Source organism: Protopterus annectens, chromosome 7.part1 (assembly GCF_019279795.1).
Source record: "Protopterus annectens isolate FY-2018-M chromosome 7.part1, PAN1.0, whole genome shotgun sequence".
In the NCBI taxonomy this organism is placed as follows: Eukaryota; Metazoa; Chordata; order Ceratodontiformes; family Protopteridae; genus Protopterus; species Protopterus annectens.
In genome coordinates this window covers 385213553-385233745 of record NC_056740.1, presented here as the reverse complement: position 1 = coordinate 385233745, position 20193 = coordinate 385213553, and the positions used below count along the sequence as shown (strand labels likewise).

The 20193-nt window shown below is 38.3% G+C and overlaps 1 protein-coding gene across 14 annotated transcripts in view; it reads left to right on the top strand.

Annotated features, from left to right (window-relative positions):
* MYO5A (myosin VA) overlaps positions 1 to 20193 on the top strand; it is a 4204798-nt gene that overhangs the window by 2661167 nt on the left and 1523438 nt on the right. The gene's annotated exons all lie outside the window — the stretch shown is intronic.

Sequence of the window (20193 nt, the reverse complement as noted above, 5' to 3'; positions counted from 1 at the left end):
GGAGTCAACATTGTCACAGCCTGGAAACAATGATTCCTCTCATTCCCTGCCTGCAACAGGAGTTCTTTTGGTGGGCAGAGGCATGTCACCAAAACAAGGGACTGTCATTCATTCTTCCCCCTGCCACCCAAACCCTAACTACAGATGCATCAGACTATGCTTGGGGGGCCCATCTGGCAGGGAGTTGCATTCAGGGCAAATGGAGTCCAAATCAAATGCATCTACATATCAACCAGAAAGAAATGCTATCTGTACAGAATGCTCTGACAGCCTTCAAGGACTTCCTTCATCCAGGACAACTACTGATAAATATGGACACCACCACAGTTATGTGGTACATAAACAAGCAGGGTGGTAACCACTCCTACCCCCTTTGCAGACTAGCCATGGCCTTGTGGAACACAGCCTTGACTTACCAAGTACATCTTCCAGCTCAATTCCTGACAGGAAAGCAAAATACTCTGGCAGATGACCTAAGCAGAAATCTTATGGACCCACACGAATGGAAACTGGATCCACAAATCTTCAGCATGTTGACACGAAAATGGGGGAGCCCAGACATAGATCTATTTGCCTCTCCCCACTATCAGTTGGACAAATTTTGCTCAAGAACTCATCACGAAAAAGCATGGAAAGCGGATGCTCTATCCTTCAGCTGGAAAAACCTATCAGTCTATGCCTTTCCCCCTCTGCCTCTACTCTCCAAGGTCTTACTAAAAGTCAGACAGGAAAAAACAAAAATGATTCTGATTGCTCCGTACTGGCCTCGCCAACACTGGTACCTGCTTCTAAGGAATGTGTCACATCTTCCTCCGTGGTACTTGCCTCAAACACCTCATCTATTGTCTCAGCAGAACTATCAAATTCTGTACACTCAGCTCCAAACTCTGAATCTTGTAGCATGGCTAATCAACTAATTTCACCAATCACATCTCTCAGTAAACCTGTGATGGATGTCATTTTGGAGGCTCGAAGGCCTAGTACTAGAAAAGCTTATGCTGATAAAAGATTCCGTGCTTGGAACCAAGCACAAGGAATAGACACAGCAAAGCGCTATATTCCTCAGATTTTGCAGTACTTAACTGAGATGCTTGACAAGGGCCTATCTTTTCCTTCAGTAAAAAGCCATGCCTCTGCCATCTCGGCTCATTACAACACAGAGCCTCCTCTCTTTTCTCATCCCCTGCTAAAGCAGTACCTCCGAGGGTCCAAAATTTAAGGCCTCCCAGGAGAGCACCAACTCCTGCATGGGACCTCAGTTTGGTGCTGGAAAACCTCACCCTACCTCCTTTTGAACTAGCTGCTACTGTGGATATAACATTTCTTTCTTGGAAGACCGCCTTTCTTTTAGCAGTCAATTCAGCTAGAAGGGTTTCAGAACTTCTGTCTCTCATGATAGTGGAGCCTTTCATTATCTTTTACCCGGACAAGGTGGCCCTCAGGACCAATCCTTCTTTTATGCCTAAGGTGATATCCAGTGTGGCTCTTAATCAGACCATTCACCTGCCAAATTTTTTCCCAAATCCGCAGAACAAGGGGGAGCGGATTCTACATTCATTGGATGTACACAGACAACTAAGATTCTACTTAAACAGGACAAAATCTCTAAGAAAGTCTGAGCAACTACTAGTGGCATTTGCTGCAGGAACAGAGGGGAAGGCTATATCAAAGTAGACTATTTCAAAATGGATAAGCCATTGTATTCGTTTCTGCTACTTGCACCATGGCAAACCTGTGCCCAAGGTGATCAGATCCCATTCCACCAGGGCTGTTTCTACTTCTGCAGCCTTTCTCAAAGGGGTTCCTACCAGAGACATTCTAGAAGCTACTACTTGGAGCTCAGTTCATACGTTCACAAAGCATTACCATTTACCTCTCTTTTCTAAATCCAGGGCAGGCTTTGCCACTGCAGTCCTGCAGGGCCTTATAGCTGCTCTTAATGCTGTTTAATTCCATCCTCCAATCCATAGCTTTGGGATTCTACCCAAATGTAATGACTGCAGCAGTGAAACACGAAGAACATAGTACAGTTGTGTACACTTACCGTAAATGTAGATGTTAGAGTGTATTCACTGTTGCAATCCAGGTTACCCACCCGCTAACCCCCTTTCTTCTCTATTATTGTACCTCTTCTTTCCTTCACTATGCTCAAAAGCCTTTGTGGTGTATTTGCTTTTAGGTGTAGGTACATTTTTTGTGTTCTAAAGTACGTGTGTGTGTGTGTGTGTATGTGTATATATATATATATATATATATATATATATATATATATATATATATTTTTTTTTTTTTTTTGCTCCCCATTTGGGGGGCACCTGACATCTGGGGCAAGAAAAACTGATTAAAATGGTGTCGGCTGCATGTTTTATACCCCTGATGTCATGGAAGAGGAGACAGCAGCCGACGCAGGACCCAAGACTTTGTTATTCAGGCCGACTGAGGGCAGCCTGCCAGCAGATTACCCAAATTTAATGACTGCAACAGTGAATACACTCAAACATCTACATTTATGGTAAGTGTACACAACTGTACTTTTGTTCTTCTTCTTTCTCTAGTATCCTGTCCAGTCTTTTAGCTTGAAACACGCAGTGTCTGGAAATGTGTGCTGCCTCTTTTCAAGATGTCTTTCCCTCTTTATATCCTTCCACTCTCCCTTTCATCTTCCTTTTTAAGTTTTTTTCATCTTTATACTGTACTATCTTTTACCAAACAGCCTAGTGTGACACTGAAGTACCTACCAATGATTTCCTCCCCATCCATTTTTATATGATTCTATTCTTCAAAGAACTTGCTGCAAAAGTTCTCTGCATCTTTGTCTAGAGCGTACAGTTTCCCTGTTGTCATCCTTTTATTTATTCTTCCTTGCCAAATGATCCATTGCCATTCCTCACTTTTCAACACCCTTTCAGTCAGTATATGTAATCCCTTACTAAAAGGGTGACCATCCCCTTCTTGCAACCCCTTGCTTTATTGTCAATTTCTTCCTTGAGTTACTGTGGGCTCATGAGCTGCCCTCCATCTTTTACCTTTAATTTGGTGTTTTGGAGCAGCACCACATCCACTTGTTTTCTACTCATTCTGCTGTGTACCTTTTTCCTTTTGATCAGGTGCAAAGTGTCCCTTGTTCCATGTTTTCATCTTAGTCTGTGTTCATTCCTTTCTGTTTCTCTTTGGTTTTGTAAACCCCCCACCACCACCACCACTGCCTCTTCTACTGTCCTCTCCTTGGTTTCTCTGCAGAGATCTGGGCCTTTTTTCTTTACTGACTCTCTACGACCTCCACAAAGTTGGATTTATCCTCCAGTCTGTGATTTGAGTACCTCTAGACTTGGGTCATTCACCTTGTCCTTTCTCCCAGGTGTGTTTTGACCCTGTCCTTCCTTTTTTCATTTCTCCATGACTGCCTCCTATATATTGTTTGCTCCTGTTTATCACTCTCCCCTTTCCCAAAGTCACTACTCATTTTCTTTGCTCAAGAGCAAGACATCTGGTCAAATCCTTAAATAAGGGAGGGACAAAGTCCCCAAAATAAGGGCAGGATTTAAATATTGGTAGTATAAACTTAGAAAGTTTTTAGAATAACAGGGTTTGTGTTGGCATATGTTTTCTGAAGGAACTGAAGTCTGAAACTCTAAATGTATGTTATTGTATAATGACTTCGATCCTCAGTGATTTGCTGGAAAACCACAGATTTTATGAGGAACAGACCAAAAATATGAGGTAAAAATCTAGACATTCTGCAAATCATGACAGTTGAAGAGGTATGCATTGGCATTTGATCTACTGTTCTGACAGTTTCCTTGTATTCCATTTTACTTTGTGCTAATACTTTTGCACTCAAACCTAAGACTGGTATTTCCATCGTTATTTTTAATCAGCTTTTCCAGTTTTTCATTCATGTATACCACAGTACTTTTTTGCTCACAACATCAAAGAGAATGTTTACTTTTATATGAAAATGCAACCATTAGAAAAATATGGTGTATTGTAGGAAAGATCATATAAGAGCAATCTGCATGTTTGTGTCCCTTCCTTTTACCCAGAACCATTTTTGTTACAGTTGAAGCACCATGCATTAAAAAACAATTCTTACCTTTGTATAGTGTCACATGTTCACAGATCCCATTAGTTCCTTTCAGTCTCACTTACCCACTTTTGGCCTGTCACTTCCGTGACTTCAATTTTGCAGTTCTTTCGGCATGTGATTATGATCCAGTGTGTGCATACCTTGAAGTTTACTGAGTACATCCACTCAAACATGCACTAACTCCTCTCTCCCTATTTGATGAGACTGTGCAGTTCTTCATGGCTTGTTTCCTGTTTGCCTCTTGCTCTGGTCTGATTTTTATGCCAGTGTTTCATTTTGCTTTTATTTACTCCTCCCCTGATCATTTCAGCCTGCTCAGGCCCTCCAGGGTCCAGCAACTGGTTGTCTAAATCACCAGTGGCTTCAGTTGCTGTGTCTCCTGTTTGATGGTATGGTCTTTGCCTTCTGCTTCCTGTATCTGTCTCTGCTTATGGTGTAATCGTTATTGGACTCTCCTCTTCCACCAGATTTCTATTTTGTCCAACTTTTTGCTCTTCTTATTGTGTCTTCTGTTGTACACTCCCCTCCATTTCCTCTTTTTTCTGTGTTCTTTCCTCCATTTCTGTCATCTACTGTGCTCCGGTTCTCGTCCGCTCCATTTATCTTGTTGACATCACTCTGAGTACCTTTGTTTACTTCCTGTATAGTTCTTTTCCCACACAGGTGCATCTACATCAGATGTTCTTGGTGATGCTTACAATTTTACCTCCTCTCTGAATGTTTGCATGTTTGTCTGCCAGTCCATTTTTTGGTGGGATATTTGAATTTATTTCTTTATCTGTTGCTCCATCTTCGACTGTGTATAGTCTCCATAACATAAGCTTGCATCCATCTCTGTTTAACGTTTGCCTTTTTCCCTTTCATATTACAGTTAAGAGAGCAGAATAGTTAGTCCGTGCAGGAATTCCCTGGTATTTCAATGGCCACAACACATCAGCCATCCGTTTCCATAGTTTATGCAGTGAATCAACATAATCGTCCACCAGTGTTATGAACATAACATTAAAGGGTATCAATTTAAGTGTTCTGGCTTATCTTCAAGTTTATAGCTGTGCAGGCATGCTAATATGCCCGTCAGTTGTCCTCAACTTTCACCTTCCATTCCATCAACTCTCTATAGATTCTTTCTGTTATTAGTTCTTGTAATTTTTGTAAGTGAAGTCTTATTTCTAGCAGCATCCTTTCCATTTCTGCATCAAGGGGTAAAGGGCATGCACTGACACTCCTGTTGTCTGTTGTCCTTAGTTTATCTTGGATCTGTTTTCTAGATTATCCAGTTTTCTGTTTGCCATTGTTGCTTTTTTTCTTTCAGCCTTCTTTGTCCCTGCACGTCTGCTGTTAGAGCTCGTCTCTCCTCTTCCAAGTCTTGAATTATTTCTTTTTAGCTCATTCATTTCACTTTGTTGATTGCCTGTTGTTTTACCCCTGCATCATCAACTGCTATCGGCTTTTGAAACAGTTTACAATGCTAATTTCCTGTGGAGTTGCTTTAAACTCTGCCAGATGTTGCTCCCTTTACTGTTTGTCCTTTATCCTGTGATTTGTCTTTTTGTTCCTCCACCTGGAACTGGTTGATAAATTACTTTTCCCTGACCCTTTGTCCAGAGCTCTGAGGCTAAGCAGCCATCTTACTTCGGCTGTCTGGCTAACTGTTTATTTCCACCACTTATTTATCATCCTCAGTAATTCAGTGCATCTTACAGGTTCATAGATGTTACTAGGCTAATGACCACCAGGGCCTTTTTAAACCTGGCCATGCACCCCAAATCTCTGACAAGTTCTGATACCCTTGATAAGTGTAAGCAGTGGCCTGGGAGATGAACCATTTACAGGTTGCCTGTAAATGGTTCATCTCCCAAAATGCTCACATTTAGCAAACAGTCAAGCTTTTATCTGCATCATTGCCCTGTGATGGTACAGGTTATAACACTCATTTAAACCTTCTCCAAACTGTTCTTATATTTTCAACCCAATACTATACTTCAGTCTACTTATCCACTACTAATCCTTTTCTTTATTTCTCTTAGACTTTAAGTGCCACATCACTTGTCCTCAGCAATCTTTCTGTTACTTCTATTGTGTTTTATCCATGCACATCTCTACTTTCTGTTCTCATTTTACATAGTGTATGCAAATGCATTCTTCCTGCTTATTGAGCATCTGCTTAATGACCTGCATCTCCCTCAGTTTGGGTTAAGTACCCTGACAGGATGTATGGAGACATAGATGTTCACTAGACAAGCACCATGTTTCTTTACTAATGAGAGTTTATGGACAGTAAAGCACAACACTCACTCACAGTATTACTTATTGTTTTCTGCTTTTTCATTGCTTTTTATGCTGTTTCTCTCATGTTGCCATTTTGACCATCAGCCCTCAGTTCTTGAAAGCCAACATAGAGGCAGGCACTAGGTGTTATATGGTCCCAGTTTTGGCTCCCTTATTACTGTGCAAGTCTACAATTCTATAGTAACAGTTTGGATAACTGAGGCTACCATTTCCCTTCCCCAGGAATGGGCGAGGTGGGATGAACCCTTCACTCCTATTCTCCCTTGCCTAGCTTTTCCAGCATACTTTCTTTTTTAATATTTATGCACATTTGTTGTACTATGTACGCTATGAAGAAACTAAAAGATCAGAATTGACCGAAAAACGACTGAATTTTCTGTATAAAACGTTTTAAGATTATAGATTTCATAGTCAGAACGATCGCTACTTCAGACCAAAACTTTTTCCAAACAAATCACAATCCCTTTAAAAATATATAAACCTCCTGTCAAGAACTTTGACATTCTAAAACAACCTATCAAAATCATTTAAACCACTTGAAAATAAAAGTCATTTAGTGGTTAAATACATTCAGTCAAGTTTCTACTAATAATCCAATCACATCGTTCCACTCTCATCCACTAAAATTTCTTGTGCCTCATCCAGTATAGGTCATCTATATTATATATATATATATATATATATATATATATATATATATATATATATATATATCATTATAATGAAAGCACAATAACACCCTATCACAAATCACCAAGTATTGTGGACTGACCAATCATGACTCATTTCCTTCTTCCAATGAACATCTTCATAACATGCTTCATTAACCTATCAAAATTTCAGGGTCTCAAGGCTTGCCAGTCATAACACTTTACACTCATTCATAAAACTGTACATTCCATATTCAATTTACTGGAATTGCATCAATTATCACATCATAAGCAAAAACAATTTTTGACACCAACCAAATCAGTGATGTAGATGTACAGTAATAAGGAATATGGTTTACAGTGGTGGGAAGTATATTTCCTGGAATTATTTGTACAGCGTGAAAAAGAATAAACTCATTTAATGCACAGTGTAACTTATCAGATCTATTTAAATGTTAAAACTTAACCGGTCACACTATTTCTTTCGTCCAATAAATATTGTAGCCTTGCTTGTTTTTAGTCTGTAAAAAATTTTACAATCTGGGAACTGGTCAGTCGTGGCATATTTCCCTTATTCACCTAGTTATTTAAAATGTAAGCTCAGTCCATTGAAAATCTGTAGTGGACATCAGGGTTGTATTTTTAAGATCGTGACTACTGAAAAATCATTCAAAACTAACATGCTAAAGCATATTAAGAATATAAACCGTGTTTGGTGTATTAAATCACACTATCAGCAGCATCAGATGTTCGAATCATGCCTATTACAACGAGTTTCTTTCTTCCAGTCATTCTGTTAGTAGGACATATCAACCTATCATGGCTAAACAATCTTAGAATAAGCCAGTCACTGATTGTTGCCCTCTTTTACCAAGCCATAAGTGGTGAGTCGGACCGTTAAAAATCTGTGATAAATATCTTAATGAATAATACCCTTAAAAATGTACTTTAAGAAAGCTGACATGTCCGGCAGCATTGAAACATAACTTTTACACAATGTTACACACGTTACAGCATAACAAAAGGTAACGTATCCATTTACTGTCCTGAAGTACCTGATATGCTAAATCACCCTATCAGCAGCGTCTAAATGTTGATATCCAGCCTATTACAACAAGAGTTCTTTCTTCCAGTCATCCTCTTAATATGACATGTTATCAACCTATCAAGATTAAACAATCTTGAAGTAAGTCAATCACTGACTTTTGCCCTTTTTTATCTGCCGTGAATGGCAACTGAGACCATCAAAGGTCTTTCCTAAACATCTTGATCAGTAATATCGGTGAGATAACTATAATGTAAAAAAAAAAAAACCCAGACATAACTGACAATATTCAAACATAACTAATAAAAGTGTTGCAAACATTGCAAAATATAATTGATACCCATCCACTATACTAGCTTATCTGGGTAAACCACGAGCCTTTAAAACAGGTCTTAGTGATATACTTCCATTCAACCCCCCCCCCCCCATCTGCTAAGTTTAATAATCCACCTAAGTTCAGATCTTTCAGTATTATTCTTAGTGTCACCTGCACGGATACTTTCATATAAATTTTCTGTAGCTAGAAACTTAAAGCTCCTATTGGTCTTACTGACATAGAAGGAGCTGCATTGAATACAGTGTGCTAAATATTCTATGAGACGTCTCATAGGTCGCAAGTACTTTAAATGTGAATCTCTGTCCTGAATCAGGATGTAAAAAATGATTACTGATATCTATATAATTACAAAAATTACAATTAGAGCAGGGGCATGTTCCCACCTTGTCTTCTGCTCCTAATTTCTGCTTATTCTTTGGATGACATAAAAATCTATTGATAGATTTCCTATTTTGAAATTAAATGAGGTGCTTCCCCCACCAAATTCTTAATTCAGTCTTCTTTCATTAGTATTGACCAATGTTTCCAAAAGATCCCTGTGACCGGATTAACAATGCTTGTATAGTAAATGGGTACATTCATACATGTTCTACTATTCCTGCTGTTGATGGTATTGGTGTTGATGTCGTTGTTATGAGAGAAATATGGTCTAGCCCTAGTTTCTCTTAAAGATATTACTTGTGAAAGTGTCCCTTCCACTTCTATATCCTTATAACCTCTCTCAGTGAGATTATCCTTAAGTATCCCTAATTCACGACTAAAGCCTTCATTGTTGGCGTTAAGTCTCAAAGCACGCATAACCTGGCCCTTTGTCACATTCTTAAGTACATAACCTGTATGCATGCAGCATCTATGTAATAGAGTGTTCCTGTGACACTCTTTCTCTACAGCTCTGTACTGAATCCACTCTCTGGTGATCAAATTACACACATGTCTAAAACCTCAATTGATGAAGCTGAATATTCTAATGAGAATTCTGGCAAAGATGTTGTATTATGCAGATAATGAACAAAATCTTGCAAATTCTTAGCAGAGCCCTTCTAAACAATAAAATGTCATTGACAAAACGCCAATAGAATCCTATGAAAGGTGTCCACATCTTATTGTTCAAAACCGTTGTGTCGTCCCATTGAGCAAGAACCATCTTGGCAGAGCTATTGGCATAAGATGTGCCCATAGCTGTGCCATCTATCTGTAAGTAATACTTCTCATTAAACACAAAAACATTATTTTCAAGTACTATTTCAAAAAATAAACAGAATAGCTCTATCTGCTTCTGGTCAAAATCACTGTGATGCCCCAAATACTTGGCTAAATGATCTAACCCAAGGGCATTCGGAATGACTGTAATTAAATGATTTCACATAGTGTGACCAACAGACAGTCATTAGCTTCTGTAATTTGATTAGTAAACACATATAGATTATTCAAAAAGTGTTTAGAGCCAATCAAAACATATGACTACTGTTAAGTATAGGTCAAAGATGTTTTATAACAAAGACAGAAAACGGTTGTGTACTCCAGTCCCTTCCGGATACAGTTGGGTGGAGTGGTGGCTTCTGAGAATTTGTACGTCTTTTCAGGAGATGTTGCATACTAGGAATCAATGGATCATCAATTCTCAAATAATTGTACAGGTTGAACATATTATGTATCCTGTATATCATTCTATGAGTGGCTTCTAAGTCAATTTTAACAAAAGTGGAAACATCACTCAACATTGTTGACATTGTGTTATAATAATAGTCACTATCCACAATAACAGAGGGCCTACCTTTATCTTCAGGTCTTATCACTATAGTGCTGTCTCATTGTAATTCACTCAGTGCTTTCCTTTCAGCTGCAGTTAAGTTGTAAAAAGTTCTCCCAACTGGTTCCGTATTTAAAAGCTGAAAAAAAAATCATTCTCACATAATATATTAAAAGCCTTTACTAAAGGATGTGTGATAGGGGTGATCAAACTGGGTTTCTTGAAAATAGATGCATCCTGTTCATTAGTTGTAAAACTTAATTTAAGCATCAAGTTCCTAATGAACAATTTTAAATCAAGGATAGTGCAAGCTGGAACAGCATGTTGGGCCGGGAATAAACAACAGACCTTTGTTGAGTAAAGACGGTTCAATACTGGATAGATTCCTTCTCAATATGTTCCAGATCGTGAAGCTTCTACTTGTTGCCACATCTTCTTGAGGGTGCGATGGTTGCCAATATTGTGTGCGTGCTTCCTCTTGGGACAACCTCTGCTCTGCGACCATTCAATACTGTCTGTTTGTCGCATTTGATAGGAAGTCATTATTTCGTCATTCCGAATGCCCTTGGGTTAGATCATATAGCCAAGTATTTTGGGCATCACAGTGATTTTGACCAGAAGTTGATAGAGCTACTCTATGTATTTATTGAAATAGTACTTAAAAATAATGTGATTGTTTTCAATGAGAATTATTTACAGATAGATGGCAAATCTATGGGCACATCTTGTGTGAATAGCTACACCAACATGGTTCTTGCTCAATGGGAAGATACAATAGTTTTGAGCAATGAGATGTGGGCACCTTTCATAGAATTTTATTGATGTTTTGTTTTTGACATTTTTATTGTCTGGAAGGGCTCAGCTAAGATTTTGCAAGATTTTGTTCGTTATTTCCATACTGCGACATCTTTTCTAGAATTCACCAAAAACTAAAGAAAACTGATGAAATATGCAAAAAAACGCCACAGGAGCAACGGCAGCGTAAAACCAGGCAATGTTTAATTAAATATCAGGAAACACAAAATTGCAGCGGACTGCTGCTGTCCACAAAATAATAAAATAAAATAAGAACAAACTGGTGTAGTATACACCAGTTTGTTCTTATTTTATTATTTTGTGGACAGCAGCAGTCCACTGCAATTTCATGTTTGTGATATTTTATTAAACATTGCCTGGTTTTACACTGCCATTGCTTCTGTGGCGTTTTTTGCATCTGTTCTAGAATTATCATTAGAATATTCAGAGTCATCAATTGAGGTTTTAAACATATGTGTAATTAGACCACCAGAGAGTGGATTCAGTACAGAGTTGTACAGGAAAGAGTGTCACAGAAACACACTATTACATAGGTGGAGCATGCATCTAGGTTCTACATTTTTAAGAATGTGATGAAGGGCCAGGGTATACGTGTAAAGAATGAAAGCTTTAGTTATGAATTAGGGATGCTTAAGAATAATCTCACTGAGAGAAATTGTAAGGATATAGAAGAGGCCTCTTTGGCCCTCTTCAAAAAGAACCTTGACAATTGAAAGGGAGATAGGAAATTCACCCCAGGGATCACGTCAGTCGCCCTGCTAGACAGAGGTCCAGGGAAGTAAATATTGTGGGAAGAAATAGCCAGGGATTTGTTATGGCTAGGCTTGTATAGGCCCTAGGGCCGATAGCCTTGTACCAACCTATGAACCTAAGTGGAAAGGACACTTTTACAAGTAATACCTTTCAGAGAAACTAAGGCTAGACCATATTTCTCTCATAACGATGATATTAATACCAATACCATCAACAGCAAGAATAGTAGGACATTTGTGAATGGACCCATTTACTATACTAGCAATGTTAATCAGGTTAACAGGGCCGTTCTTTGGTCAACTGGTGCCCTTAGACAATGGGGCTCCACAGCACCCCCCCCCCCCCACACACACACACACACCACCCATGGCCTCCATTCTGGTCTTACCTACACCATCCAGATTACTTTTTTCTTCCTTTTTCTCAGTTTGTCTTACACTTCAGTCTTTCCTGTATTCATTCAGCACATTTTAAAGAAACCATTTTTACTACAAAAAAATAAAGAAATAAATACTGGAAAAAAGCCCCTACTAGAGTGGTACCCTGGGGAGCCGCCTACTTGGCCTATGCCTAAGGACAGCTATGCAGTTTACAAAGATCTTTTGGAAACATTGGCCAGTACTAATGATGGACGAGTGAATTAAGAATTTGTGGGAGAAGCACCCAATTTTAGTTTCAAAAACAGGAACTCTATCAAGAGATTTTTATGTCATCCGATGTATAAGCAGAAATTAGGAGCCGAAGACAAGGTGTGAACATACCCCTGTTCTAATTGTAATTTTTGTAATTATATAGATATCAGTATTTTTTTACATCCTGACCCAGGACAGAGATTCACGCTTAAAAGTATTTGCACGCTGTGAAACCCGTCCTATAGTGTAGTTAGAACATTGCAATTCAATGCAGTTCCTCCTATGCTGGTAAGACCAATAGGAGTTTTAAAGAAAAAAATAGGGAACACCTATACAATATATGGACTGCTTGCTAATATGATTATCTCTCTAGCTAAACATGTAGCAGAACATCCTACACATAGCTTTAAGTTTCTTGCGCTAGAAAATTTCCGTGAAAGTATCCATGCAGGTGATATTAAGAATAATACTAAATTGTATGAACTTATATGGATTATTAAACTTATAGCAGATGGGGGGGGGGGTTTGAGTGGCAGTCACTAACACCGGTTTTAAAGGCTCGCCATCTACCCAGATAAGCCAGTATAGTGAATGGGTATAAATTATATTTCGCAATGTGATGATGTTTTCAACATTGTATTAGTTATGTTTAATATTGTCAGATATGTAAGGTTTTTTTGAGCATTATAGTTATTTCACTGGTATTATTGATCAAGACGTTTAGGAAAGACCTTTGATGGCCTGAGTTGCCATTCACGGCCAGGTAAAAGAGGGCAATAGTCAGTGATTGGCTATTTCAAGATGGTTTAATCTTGATAGGTTGATAATGTGTCATATTAAGAAGCTGATTAGAAGAAAGAACTCTGTTGTAATAGGCTGGATTTCAAAATTTAGATGCCACTGATTGGGTCATTTAGCGTATCAGGTGACTCAGGATAGTAAATAGGTATGTGTTACCTTTTGTTATGTTGTAATGTTTGCAACATTGTGTATAAGTTATGCTTCAATACTGCTGGACATGTCAGTTCTCTTTAAGCACAATTTCACAGTTATTATTCTTTAAGATATTTCTTATAGATTTTTGATGGTCTGACTCATCACTTATGGCTAGGTAAAAGAGGGCAATAGTCAGTGATTCTATTATTCTAAGACTGTTTATCCTTGATAGGTTGATACGTGCTACTAATAGGTTGATTGGAAGAAAGAACTCGTAATAGGCAAGATTTGAACATTTGATGTCATCCTTAGGGTGATTTAATACACAGAACACAGATTGTATTCTTAATACATTTTGACATGTTAGGTTTGAGTGATTTTTCTCTATTTATTATCTTAAAAATACAACTCTTTTGTCCACTATATATTTTCAATGGATTGAGCTTGCATTTAAATAACTAGATGAATGAAGGCAATTTGCCAGGATTGACCCATTCCCAGATCATCAAGTTTTTACAGGCTATAAACAACCAAGATTACAATATTTATTAGATGAAAGAAACAGTGTGACAGGTTAGGTTTTAACATTTAAATAGATCTGATAGGTGACACTATGCGTTAAATCAAGCTATTCTTTTTCAGGCCATTCAAATAATTTCATGCAGTGTACTTCCATCATTGTAAACCATATTTCTTAGTGTTGTACATAGACCCCACTGATTTTCAACTGACTATTGTTGAAAATTGTTTTTGCTTATGTCTAATATTATGCAATAGTTGATGTGATTTCAGTAAATTGAATATGGAATGTACAATTTTATGAATGAGGGTCTCTTAAATTAACACTTTGGCCAACTTCATCCTGTGCCATCAGATTCCAATTCAACATTCATTCACAAACATCAAATACAGCACCTGCAAGCTGACTTTGCCCGCTCTGAAGGGCCCCAACACTATATGGCAGTTGACAAGCACCATAAACCTGAGAGAGAGACCACATACTACTCGAACCTGTAAGTACCACTAAATCAAGTAATTCAAGACACCAGTCAGTTTCACATAAGCTTCCCCAAGCAACAAATATAACAGTCTCACACCCAAACATCATCTTTACCTACATTTCAAGTCACTGGCCATACTTCCTAAGATAATTTACCCTGCATTCCCGGCTTTCGATAGAAGAAAGAAAAATTTAGTACATGTCCAACTTTGTATTGCTCTCCAAACCCACAGTCTGAAACAAAGCAATTCAGGTGTTCTAATATTCATCAGTTCCAACAGTGTAGTCCTCATTGAATAACCACACACTCCTCTGGGCCCTAATTAATCCCTCACTCATATTCCACTTCACACATATTCCACCTCTCAGTAAACATGACATGGTGCAACTATCCTGACCCTGGTGTATGTACATGTGAACACAGTTGTGTAGAAAAGACCGAATCCATTTCCTCTTACCCTTCATCTTGGACATCAACTTAATACATTCATATCTGTCAGCTCCACAGTTTTCCCTTCTTTCTGTTCAACACATGTTTGGGTCACACAAACAGGCCATTTTCCAACCTGCTGAATAACCTTTTCCTTATCACATCCGTTGAGCAATGTCATCTCCAAGCAGTCATGTTTTACAAACACTGGATGACCCATAGCAGGTAGTCTGCACTCTGGGTGCTACAATCTTCACATTACCTGCTGTTCTACATAACATGATATAAAAGCCACCAAATCAGCCAAAGCCCACCACACTTCTGTGCAGTCTTCAGCAAGCCTATTGATTAACTGCCATCCCTGTCCAGTCCAGCATCCCAGTCCCACCAGCATAGCAGCAAGTGTCAGCATTTTCTCATCCCCCAAACTACCTCACACCTATATTTGCCCTTCTTACCCTATCCTGCACAGGAGCCAAAGTCCATTATAGTTGTCATGCTTTCCAGCTATAGCATCAACAGTCTCTCGAATCCCCAGAACTGCTGCCTGACAGGCCCCATGACTCCTCTCACACCAAAGGCCCCATATGCCATCAACCCAATCAAGTTGAAATACCTGAGGGACACAAAAAATAGTTCTTTGAAGTTTCACTGTTTAACTACAGTCACCTGCTAGTTGTTTGCAGCCTCCGTGATATCCAGCTTGGGAAACAGAACCCTATGAGCACCCACTCCCCTCTGTTGCACCCACTTACCTTCAATCTCAGCACACTTTCTCTTCAACATGGTACTACTAGGGGAACAACCTCTTTAGATATTAACTTGTGTTGAGCCTCACCACTTCATTACCATTTGCAACCGACCTCCACCTTAACCACATGAAGCCAACCATCCCACCCAATATCACATATGTGGTCTTTTTGTTCCATATTTTTATTTTTAAGAACTGTGGCAGTTTTTTCTTAAATCTTTTGTTTCCAAATTGAGAGTAAGTCAATAAATTGTTCAAATCTGATAAGAATCTTGGTTGCAGTGGACTTTTTGCCTTGCTGTCATGTCTAATAAGCAGAATTGTTTTTCATTGAGTGCTAAGAAAAGTAAGTAAGGAAAGACAAACAGCATAATAAATAAGTAAAATAAGTTGTGATATCCCCTGCCTTCATTGCAGCTTTCTGGTGTAACCCATCAAGTGAAAAAAAAGTTTGGTGAGCACCGACCTAGCAATGTGCCACAGCATATATTTTGGTCAAGAGGTCATATAAATGTATGATGATCTAAAGAGCAAAGCTCAAATAATTCTCCCTGATGTTTACATATTAAGAGCAGTGCATAGCTGTTACAATACGATTCTAATATTTGTAAAGCATGATTGTTGGTTGATAGTTAAAATGACTTACTTCAGTGTGTCCACTGCTTTAGATTATATTAAGTTAAAATGACTTACTTCAGTTTGTCCACTGCTTTAGATGTATAATACTACCTGTTGTATGCACAGCATCTCTAGGCTAGCTGTGATAATCGCATGTATGCAATAATAATTCCTGTTTTACTACATTATAGCCATACTGCAGCGTTTTTGTTTGTGTGTGAAATTCCAGGAAACGCAACATGACATATAGATGCTTATAATCTGGTTGGCTTTTGTAACTTGTTTGTGTCTAAACTAGATTCCAAGAAATTCAACTCGAGAGCAAAGCTCAATCTGTGTATTTCTTGGAATTCATTTTGAGAACACACACAAAAACATAGCCTGTGATAGGATACCCAGTGACAGTATAAACTGTCTAACACGTTTAAAAGCTGGAACATCCCTCATGCTGCTATGCAAGTAATGGACTGCATTTTTGCTTTTAGTTGTTATATGTATAGCAGCATGAAGTATGTTACGGCTTCTGAAGTTGTCAGTAGGTTTCTGGTACAGTTTTTTAGGGAGTGTTTTATGTGGGTTAGTGCAAGGCTTATTTGATAACACAGGTTCATATTAAGCACCTTGCTGTAACATGCATATAGTATATGGAACATGCTCATTACACTCCAAAATCAGCAAAAAGAAAATCCAGTTATGCTCTGCTCTGCCACAAAACTCAGTCAAAATAGCTTCCAAAAGTGCATAACAACTTTTGTAGTACACAGAGAATGCTGATTGCTTCCAAATTTGGAAGAAGGACATCCTTGTTATGCACCTTGCTTACTTCATAGAGGTGCATAGCAAGTTTTGTTATGCATGGCTTTCAGAACTGTTATACTGTTGACTGTCTAACAGTATAGCATATACTGCTGCTTCCAAAGAACAGCAGAGAGAAGCTAAAACAGCTATTTGCAGCACAAAAAGGCAGGCTGGAGTATAAGCTATTAATCCATCAGAGGTATACTAAGCTGTAAACTGTTTGTGTCACAGAGCTTAGTGTTTTACAGCTTTCAAAGCTGTAAAACACTTTGCATTCTTATGCTTTATTTCTGTAATTAGTAGCGCATTGGAACAGCTGAAACTCCCTGTACTACAAAGTATTATGATTAGCTATCTTCAGTAATTGTCTTCTTGACGTGGATGTCAGTTTCACCTCTCAAACTTTGCTTCATTTCTCCCTTGTGGTGAATTTCCTTGACAACCATGCCGCAGTCACATTGGAGCTTAGATACGATTAGGATCATAGATTAGTACTAGGCTAACTGCCCTTGTGCACCATTTTAAGCATAGCCAATAACCCCATGTGAGAATCAAACCCTGCACCTTGTGTCTGTAAGGTAAACACCTTAACCACTATGCCAACCTCCAACCCTTTCTAGATTGAAGACCTAATCATAATTTTCAGTCAGAGCTTTCCAAGCTGAGTGGGTCTGTGTCTGCCACATGCAAAGCCATCTGCACAGAACAGCATTGGCAGCCACTTCACAGCTTTTAAAGTTATAATAAAGTTCACATTACCATACCAATAAGAAAAGTGAGACAGGATGAATGATGCGTCTCAAAAGCTGTTTTCAGGGATGCAGTTCAGATTTTCAATACAGTATACCTGACAACACAACTTTTATTACTGGAAAAAAGTCGCTGAAAAAATACCAATTTGATAAAATAGTAATAATAATCTGGTACCCTGGTAAATATTTAAATGTTTTTAATTTAAATTCTAGCACATCACCTTGCACAAAAAATTATTACTGAAAAATGCGCACTGTATCATGTATGACTGGCTACACCTAGCAGCATTAAATGTGTTACAAGTTTCATGACTGTAAAACATTTTCCTGTCCTGCTTTTTTCTATAACTAGTAAAATATAGGGGCATCTAAAGTGCCACATACTGCAAATAATTATGATTGTGTGATCATAATTAAGTAGTTATGTGCTTTTGACATGGATGTCAAGATTCGCCACTTGAGCTTTCCTTTGGTGTGCTGATAAGGCAAATTTCTTGACACAGTGGTTATGACTGGAGATCAGATTGTAATCCTTAGCTATAGTGAGTTGCTTATATGTGAATCTCACTCAGTTTTTGGAGTATAACTAGTGAGATTTTTATTTATTTATTTAACATTTGTTGACCGGGAAACTCCAACTAGGTTCCACAAATCCTGTTTTCAGCAGAGGCCCGGGGAGAAATGCTCCAGAATCCATGTATTATAGTGAATATTATTCACAGTTATAAATAAGTTAACTTTTAAGTGACATATTTATTGATAGTGTAGCATTTTGCAGCCTTTCTAGAAGGTAATATATCAATTGAGGGATAATTTGTGATCCTCTTAATACATGAGGCTGTGGCTTACAAGCAGCATACATCAAAACAACATTGTTTATAAAACAGTGCCTGCAGCCATACAAGAAATCATCTGGAATACATGGTTTATGATACCAAATGTTATTTACAAGGATAAATAAGGAAAAGAAATAGTGATCTGAAGTTTATTCCTTGCAGTAAGTATAAGTAAGTTAAATATGTCTTTTGTAGCCAGTTTTTCAGCATGGAAAGTGCTGTTATCTTGATATTACAGTAAGAAAATATTCCTGCTTCCCTGTATATCACAGGACTCAAATTGAAATGGCCATGATGACTGTATGAGGACTAACACATTAAGCCAATAGCCAAAATATGCAAAAAAAAAAAAAAAACAGGATATAGTGTAGTAACTTCCCTGTGTTGGCTTCACAGCTGCTTGAGTCACAAGGGTGATTTTGAGATCACTGATTGAAATATTGCAGAAAAGTTATAATACTTTAAAGAAAGCTCATTTCATTTATTTACTTATTTATTGAGTGATTTTGTTCACCGGAAAAGTCCATCTCGGCACAGGAACCATTTTCAGCAGAATAAGAAGGGAGGAACAATGCAATTGAATCTACGGGTCTATATTAAAATCCCGAAATGCCGTTAACAGCGAAGCTGTGTACATCGACACATAAAGGTCGATGTACATAAACATTTATTTTTATTTATTTTACATTTGTTGACTGGGATAGTCCGACTGGATGCATGTCCATTTTCAGCGGAGGCCTGGGGAGAAAAGCTCCAAGGGTAAGCAGATACAGCATTGCATAATATCAGCATTACATATTACAAACAGACTATTTACAGAGATTACATAAGTAAGCTATTTAAGCAAGTTCCACAGGTTACAGTGAATCCTGAGCGCAAGTCAGGATTAAATTAAATTACACAGTAAACTGGTTAACAGATTTTTACTCATTCTAGAGAGAGTTAGCCAGGCTTGATACATTGACATAGCCAGTTAAGTGACAAATGTTGTTTGAGTCTAGTTTTAAATTGACCTAAGGTGGAAAGTAAGGTAATATCAGCTGGAAGAGAGTTCCAGGATCTACTTAGAGTTTGCAAAGAGAGAGTCACCGACTGTGTTATTAATTTTGCTAGTCTGAATTAGTAGTTTGTTATAGGATTGAAGCAGTCTAGGATTGTTATAGGGGATGATAATATTTTTAAGTGCAGGAGTATTGTCCAGATCATACAGGATTTTATAGGCCATAATCAGGTGGTTGTACTGGATTAGGCTGGGTAGTTCAAGCCACCCAAGCTGATTTAGATTGATGCATATGATGCGTCTTAAATGGCAGCCCAGTGGCAAACCTGGCAATGTGGTTGTAGCAAACTGAGAGTTTAAGGACAGTCTTGTTTAAATTTGAGAGTAGAGGGGATGCATCAGCTGATTTTTGTAGGTACTCGGCAGGGAGTTGATCAGCAGAAAGTGTAGTGGGTTTTAATTTTTTTATCAAGGTACGGATAAGTGAAGTGGCGACTGGTTAGAAGCTGAACGCGAGTAGGTTTCTAGGGGTGCTACTTTCATGACCAGGGGCGGTAGTTGGCTAGCTAGGGCTTGAATTGTCTCAGTAAAGAATTGGTTAAAACTGTCATAAACATCTTCAGGGTTTTATCAATAGTAGCAGCAGGGATTGGGGTTGAAGTTTGTCGAGGATGTAGTAGATTATTTAAACCTGCCCAAAACGTCTGAGGGTT